The sequence below is a fragment of the Haliotis rubra genome, unplaced genomic scaffold (genome assembly GCF_003918875.1).
Source record: "Haliotis rubra isolate DU_JTF1 unplaced genomic scaffold, ASM391887v1 Scf157, whole genome shotgun sequence".
NCBI classification, from domain to species: Eukaryota; Metazoa; Mollusca; class Gastropoda; order Lepetellida; family Haliotidae; genus Haliotis; species Haliotis rubra.
In genome coordinates, this window is record NW_025765525.1 from 1653273 (window position 1) to 1662373 (window position 9101).

Below are 9101 nucleotides of genomic sequence, written 5' to 3' on the forward strand. Positions count from 1 at the left end.
GGACAATCATTTACAAAATAACATATATTTTGTAACAAAATTATTGAAGTATAAAAAAGTAATGAGGTGAATTTTATATGTTGAACTGAATATTTCATGAATGATATTTTCGGCAGTGTAAACGTCACCAGCTGCTTTTGGTTTTCGTAGATAATTTTGTTAGATGCAAGTACTTCCATATGAACTAGTTACCTAGCAACCATTTCCGATGTTTTCAAGTGTTTTCATTGTTAAGACTATCTGCTCACAACTACTGTTAACCCACAATGGTATATTTTTATACAGTAAGTATTTACAATTTTCAAATCTCCTCAGTGTTGTGTGTTGTCCAAAGTGTCATTTTTTCAAGTGCAATGGAATTTTTTATAGGTAGGTATTATCTACGAGTTCTGTGTACACATGATTTTTGCCTTTCTAAAAGGTTTGTTTTGAGGATAGCATGATTTGTTATCGTTCATTGTCAATGAAATTGAATGGAACAGTACATTCTGTCTGTTGGCCTTGTTACTTTGTTTATAAGCTCTATGTACGTAGAAGCTTTCTTGTATATGTCTATCAGGTGAGCTCAGGGAGGTTGTCGAAAACTTGCATTTCCGTGTTCCCTGCTTATTCAATGTGATTCCTAGACTGGTTTGCATGCAGTTCAGCCATTGCCCAGCAATACACTATGTGGGGATATTGTGTCAGTAAGTTACAAGGAACCTATGTTGATCTTAAGGGGTGACTAAATGCAATGTTTCTCGTGTAGATGATAAAACACCAAGTGCTTGATAACCAAAATGGATACACAACATCTATTTATTACAATATATGCAATGTTGGTGGACCGGCGTGTCACTGGATTGTCTAACACACCAAGTAAAGCATGATGAGCAACCTTGAAAAGTTGGGACCGTTCATAATCAATGGCTAGGGATGATGATTTTTATGGAGAATATGACACCCATACACCCCCCACCCCAAATATATGTACAATTTAAGTGAGCCCTCTGCATGGCAAGCACTCTTGGAACACAAAAAACCACACACACGCGCGCACATGAACACACACAAGAAACACACACACAATTTATTCAGCATATTTAAAAATATGTACATGTACAAAATTGATGACCGCCTCCCAACTCCCCAGAACAAAATGGCAAGGGAAGACAACTCTAGCGTAAAGGGAAAGACAACTCTTGACAGCCTCTCTGAGACGGCAAGAACTTTTTGTTGTTTTTAAGTGTGACAGATATTTACACTTATCTGTTCCTTGACTTGTTTTATTGGTGTTTATATTGCTTCTAGTATTAATGATGTTATAACAAGTTATTTTACCAGTATTTGATATGGCTCTTTTGTGCTCACTTCGTACAATTCTTTCACAATAATATTCCTGCTCAATTTCTAAAAGAACCGATAAGGTGTTATCTCGTTTTGAATTGTTCTGGCAAGCTTACAAAATATGTGTAATCCTTGTATTTTACCTAAAATTTAACATATTGATAACTAGGGCTGGCTATCAATATAGATCTTAGAGATTCCAAATTGTTAACTAAATATTGATCGATTTTCGCTAAATATCAGAAAAGTAATTTTGAGCAAAAATGACAAAAAAGTACAAAAGAATTCAACGTATTTTGTATCACTGGTGACTGGTGGCATATTTATTCATGAATTGCAAACCAAACAGCATCCAGAATATAATTTAGTAGCAGCTTATGAATAAAAACCAACTTTGTGTATCGTGAATACATTAGAATTTCATCACAAAAGGTCCTGTCGATATTATTGATGACAGTTTTCATATAGATAATCATTTTAAAAGATTCCCATCAACACTATTTCCAACCATCGATCTTTTTAGCCAGCCCTTTTAATAATTGTAAGCCATACATAATCATGACTTGAAATATTAAATAGTAATTAAAACAAATCTATATATACAGAGTACATCAAATATTGATTGTCGAGAGTCCTGTAATTCATGACTAAGCTAAGTGTGCATTAGCAGGAGTGCCTGTTATCAGATATTCATTCATCTTGTCATTCTTACTCAAAACATTCCATTTCCATACCTTTTAAAAGTTTTGTGGATAATATCAGTTCAACTGTTACTATTGGTGATTGACAAATAGAAATATCTCCATCTAGTTTCGTCCACAGCTGTTGACAAACGTTCAAGATATACATGTAGTAGGGCAGATGAGTAGTTAAGGTGTTTGCTCGCTGTATCAAAGAAATATTTTATTCTCACAGTGGGTGTAATATGTGAAGCACCTTGTTCCAGCAATGTTATTTTTGAAATTTTGTTAAAAGTGGTGTTGAATAATATTCACTCAAAATTAACAAAATAAACTCTATGAGGCCAGACCAATTATATTTCTTGTTTTACGGATCCTCTGGTCGTATTTTTTAAAGAATACGAAAAAAATAAAAATGATTTTTCCCCACTCAAAATATATAATCCTAATGTCTGTATTGGCCAATAATATAAACTGACAAGAAATTTTGGTTGGATTTTTTTTGGCCGCATATACACTTCATAAATTGCCAAATACTTGTAGTATTTAAAAGGAATATTACTTGAGTGATTTTTTATTTATTTTTCCCCTCCTGCCTTTAGGTTTTCTGAGGACAAAAATCCGTAAAACAAGAAATATTATTGGTCTGGCCTGAATGGTATTTTTCTTGTGATTTATCTATTACATATTTTCATACATTCATACTACACTCTATCTGTGAAAGTCTGACTTGCCTCGAACCAGCAGGCTTGTCTATGAATCTGGAATTCGCTGAGCAGAGTAACAAAGAAAGTATTATCTGTACAACTGTTTGTCGCAGTACTAGCCTAAAGTAATGATTTAGTTCATTGCTGATTAGAAACATGTATTAAACTAATGGACAGCTGTGATGAATATCTGATGATGTGTTACTGAAGGCAACACAGTGCTTGATGTAAAAGGCTTGAGTGTCGTACTCGGTACACCTGACGTGATGCCTCCTGGGACCAATAATTATTTGGTATTCTGAGGATGGGAGCGTTGTGGCGGGAGATGTTCCAGAAGATACTTTGAAATAACACTTCTTTGGGGTTCCTCATTTCAGGGAAAAATTAATGTATGTCATAAAGAAGTGACATATATTTTGTCACCAACAAAAGTTGCAGGCTCCCACAGAATATCAAATTTTGGTTCCTTCGGTGGCTGTCTGTCTGAGAATTCCAGCTCTTGTACATGTCAAATTGCAAGAGAGAATTGTTGTGTTGTAATTAGTTACATTGATTCAAACTCTTCAAAAATTATGGTCACAACTTTTGTGCTGATTGCTCAATTTTCAGACAAAATGATCTTAGAATTATTCAAATTTCTTTATTTGAATGGTCTTACATAATATGAAAGGACAGCCATTCTTGTTACCATGGTTACCTAAAATGAATATGGCAGCCATCTTGGGTGGCCCGAGTACATTTCTGTTAGTTCTTGATTGTTGGTTGGTGTTGGTGTGATGTTGTTTTAATGGTGACATGCTTTAACTGTACCAACAACAAATTACAAATAAATCATTTGGTAAACAAATCTCTTTGTTGTTTTCTTACATGACCCAGATCTAAACAACATTTCAGCTGTATCATGGCCTGTGGGACCATAGTAATGTCAGTGCAGTCATATCATGTCAAATTTGTATTAACATTTAACAAACATACCAGGGGTTCAAATTTTTTTTAAAAAGCCACTTGCCACAGGGCAAGTGACTTTAAGAAAGTAACTTGTCCAGGGCCCCGTTCCTCAAAGCGATCGTAGCGCTACGACAGTCGTAACTCTCATGCTTTAACATAGACTTACGACAGTCGTAGCGCTACAATCGCTTTGAGGAACGGGGCCCTGACTAATTATCCACTTGCCCTGATTTTATGACATAATTATGATGATGTAATTATGAAAGAAGAAATCAACATTGTATCTGATGTTAATGTTTACTGGACTATTTATTGAAAAGTGATAAATAGCAAAGAAAGATAACTCTACTTTAATATCATTGCGAAATTTAATAGCTACATTTTGAGCAGATGTGAAATTAAATCAAAGTTTATTTGCAGTTTGAAACCATAAGTGGAAATTATCTAGTAGCCCACGGACAAGTAAGATACCATTATTTGATTGCCCGAAATGAAAACTGACTTGTCTCGGGCGTCGGGCGATGGGATTTTTGAACCCCTGCATACCCCACTCAGGCACCACCATAATGTTGGGCAATATGCAGCATAACAAGCGCGATATTTTTACAACTTTTGGTATGACATGGCTTGGGATAGAGATACCTACCTTCCTCTCTCTGGGCAGACACTATCCACTGTACCATGGAGACCATATGTTCCAGTGAGAGTGGTGAGCTTATGGTTCTTATGCAGCTTTTAGTGAGTGAGTGAGTGAGTTTAGTTTTACGCCACTCAGCAATATTCCAGCTATATGGCGGTGTCTGTAAATAATCGAGTCTGGACCAGACAATCCAGTGATCAACAGCATGAGCATTGATCTGCGTAATTGGGAACCGATGACATGTGTCAACCAAGTCAGAGAGCCTGACCACCCGATCCCGTTAGTCGCCTCTTACGACAAGCATGTGCAGCTTTTAGAAAAGACTGATCTTTACAGATTGCTGATTGTGGCGTTTAACAACAAACAAAAATCATTTTGTCAGGATCCCACAGCACAGAACACTGATTCTGTTGCTTGATTTAAAGCAACACTTTACAATATTCCAGCTATATGACAGTGGGCTCTATATAATTGTGAACCAGACAATCCAGTGATTGATATCATGGACACATTCTACAAAACTGGAATATGACAACATACATCACCGTGTCAGTGAGGTGAAATTGGGTTTTACGTCGTGCTTGAGAATATTTCGCTCATATGACGACGTGCATGCATGTGTATGTGTATGTCCGGCAGCTTGTACTAGCCTAGACTGAAGCTGGTTTTATAGTGCTAGCCCACTGAGATACCATGCCGCAGTGAAGCATTAATACCCAACTCAGACACATTATACTGACTCCAAGCCGACCAGTCCTTGTTGTACCCATTAATGCCGAGAGCCAGGCAGGGACCAACAAGTACCATATTTTAACGTCTTTTGGTATGACGCGGTCGGGGATCGAACCCGCGACCTTCCGCTCTCCGGGCGGACGCTCTAACCACTACACCACGGAGGCGGTCTCCAAGTCAGTGAGCCTGACCACCCAATCCCATAAATCATCTTAATGACAATCATGGGTTGAATGCTAATTCCAACCCCGGAAATTCATGGGAAAACACATTCGTCACCACTCGCCCCTTTCCGTAACCTCCAAGAAGACTCGTCCCCTTCTCGATACGCCAATATGAAATCCTTCCATAGGGGCACGTTATTTGGCTTGTCCTGGAATAACACGAGTTGATCACGAATGGGGAAAACATTGCTTTTGAGTGAGTGAGTATGGTTTTACACCGCTTTTAGCAATATTCCAGCAATATCACACCAGGGGACACCAGAAATGGGCTTCACACATTATACCCACGTGGGTAATCGAACCCGGGGTCTTCGGCGTGACGAGCGAACACTTTAACCACTAGGCTACCCCCACATTGCTTTTGAATGTTTAAGGTAAAAACACAAAATATAATAATAGTCTGCATAAAATTTATTACATTTGAAAGAAGACCAATATGGAACTACTGTTAGTAATCAGACATATTTAACTGATATTTACAAGGTTTATTAAAGTTATGTACAAAGTTTTACTGCTCCTAAACTAAATAAAATCATTCTAATCTCACACTGATGTCTTTTCTGAAAAAAAAAGTAATATGTACAAAATTATTCACTGAATCTCTAAATCTATTTTAATCAATTTGTGGAACAACCTTGTCACCCCTTCACAGAATGGGATATGCAATTTATTTCCTGAACAGACAACCTGTTGCAAACTAACTTTCAAATTATCACGTTCTCACCCTCAGGAAAACGATGGGATGAGATTACCAGGTCAGTCTGGGCTTCAGTTATCTAGATCAGACATTTTGTGCACCCAAATTATTGGTTTGGTGGGTGTTCCGTGGATGTTAACAATTATCTACTTCATAAGTGAGTGAGTGAGTGAGTGAGCTTAGTTTTACGCCCCTTTTATCAATATTCCAGCAATATCACAATGGGCGACACCAGAGTGAGTGAGTATGGTTTTAAGTCGATTTTAGCAATATTCCAGCAATATCACTGCAGGGGACACCAGATATGAGCTTCTCACATTGTACCCATGTGGGGAATGGAATCCGGGTCTTCAGCGTGACGAGCGGTCGCTTTAACTACTAGGCAAACCCACTGCCTCTACTTCATAAGAATGAGAGGGTAGGATTTAACACCACTTTGAACAGTCATGGCATGTTGGTGTCATGTGAGTGAGTTTAGTTTTACGCTGCTTTTTAGCAAAATTCCAGCAATATCACAGTGGGGGACACTAGAAATGGGCTTCACAAATTGTACCCATGTGAGGAATCGAACCTGGGTCTTCGGCATGACGAGCGAACGCTTTGACCACTAGGCTACCCCACCGCCCCTAATGTCGGAGGAAGGCCAAACATGGTGCATGTCTCAGACAATTAACACTTTGTTGGCAAACTATGGTACTAAGTTTGTTTGGACTAGAAAATTAAATTTCCTGATTTAATGAGGAAATAGGCTTACAATTTATAAAGTAAAAAGAAGAAACAACACTACTGTTTGATACAAAATGTGTTAAAATTAAACAGGTGTTAAGTAACTAACCATTCACATTTACAAACACCCTTCAACACTTTGAAAATATAAATCATCAAATATGGGGAACAGATCACCTATTAACAATTCACTGAAAACAGCAGTAGAGAAAGATCTTCCATATTTCTGTGGTCCTTACCTGCTATGCTATTAATTTACAAATCTTACAAGAAACAATTGCAACAAAGTGAGAATTTTCATTTTTCATTCTTTGACATGAAGTATCTACATTCTTCTCGAGCAAGTACACACCTAGAAAAGTATGAAATACTCCCAAGCTAATAACTTGAGAACAGACGTATTTTATCCCAGACAATGTGACCAATAGCAGTTACCAGTTAAGCAAGGTACTAATAACCCGAACCCTCTCCTAGCCAGGATAAATACTAGCCTGTTGGGTTATATTCAAAGAAGGATACACTTGTGCAATTTTAAGTCCCAAAGTTTACCTCACTGTTTACTAAGCATCATAATGCATGGGACATGCGAGTATCCGTTTAAGGTTATTGAATAGCAGTGAGAGCTCCCACACTTCAACACTCCTGTGACACACTGGCAAGCCGGAAGCCCTGTTCCCCTATTTCGAGATGAGATTTAGCCAGGCATTTAAATAGAATTTGTTTATTTGTTGTTTAACGCCGCAGTCAGCAATATTCCAGCTATATAGTGGCGGTCTAACAACCAGACAATCCAGTGGTCAACAGCATGAGCATCAATCTACGCAATTTGGATACAATGACATTTGTCAACCAAGTCAGCAAGCCCTGATCCCATTAGTCGCCTCTTATGACAAGCATGGGTTGCTCTACGACCTAGAAACAAACTAATTGTAATGCAGCTTATATGTAAACCAAATCCACTTTTAAAATGTTCTGGGGTAGTTCTTATTTTAACAGCCTCCAAACTTCTTTGGTGGGCAACTTCCTTGGATGCATCAACTTGTGACTCAGAATAATATATAATACTCACAAGTCCCAGCAAACCAGATTCTTTCAGATTACTAGTTGTTTTATGGAAGAAATGAGTGTTCCTTAACATATTTTGAGTAGTATAGAATATTTACCAGATATATTACAGCTTTAGTGAGTGAGTATGGTTTTATTCTGCTTTTAGCAATATTCCAGCAATATCATGGCAGGGGACACCAGAAATGGGCTTTACACTTTGTACTTATAAAGGGAATTGAACTCGGGTCTTCAGCACAAGTGAACGCTTTAACCACTAGGCTACCTACCAACCCAAGAGTTGTATGTAGTGAGTGAGTTGAGTTTTATGCTGCTTTTAGCATTATTTCAGCAGGGGACAGTATATAACAGAAACAAGTTAAAGGTTCGGTAAAATGAACACTAAACATTATATTACAGTATTATTTGAGTTGTGAGAAATGCTTGATAACACTTAGACGATTCTGACGATGTTGTGTGATGCATGACAGTTGTAATCAGTGGTCCCTGCTCACTACCCAGGGGAGAGACTTCGGTGACAGAACCTGAGAATAGTAACACAAAGGCAATAAGTTGGTATGAAGTACATAAATAAATGTAAAACCATTTTGTGTGAACCTGTACAAATGAAACATGTTTCGAACAAATCATTACGTAACCAGCCATGAAATAAACACCATCTTGAAATGAAAGAATTTACAAGAAAGAATATTGGATTCAAAAATAATTTCTAATTAAATTGTCCTCTATGTAGCACCATGAGATGAAGATATACATTCCTTGCAACATCAGTTTCTAAAATTTCTAGTGGTGTAACGATACGGTGACACAGCACTGTGTCCCAATACCAGGGTCATGATACAATCCCTCGATTTAAAACCCCTGTATCATGATACATATGATACATCACAGGTTATATTGGTGTAGGAACATGAAAATAACAGATTTAAAAATGGAAACGATTTTGATGAGTTCAGTTTTATGCCGCACTCAGCAATATTCCAGCTATATGGTGGAGGTCTGTAAATAATCATGCCTTGACCAGACAATCCAGTGATCAACAGCATGAGCATCAATCTATGAAATTGGGACACGAAAATTTCGAAACGAAACCGTTCAAACATTTCCTCACACAGATTGTCTTGTCTTAATAACTTGGCTATAATCAGCATTTCATTCATCATCTAGCCTATATCATTCTGTGCTACAATTCACCTGCCAAACCAAGGAACATCAACTTCTGAATTACAAGCACTACTGATACCCAAATTTAGCAATCAGAAATGCAATCAAAATATGGCACAAACTTGCAACAGTTTCACATCACATTTAGTCTTGCAGACCAACATACAAAAAACCTAACGGAGCATATTTCCT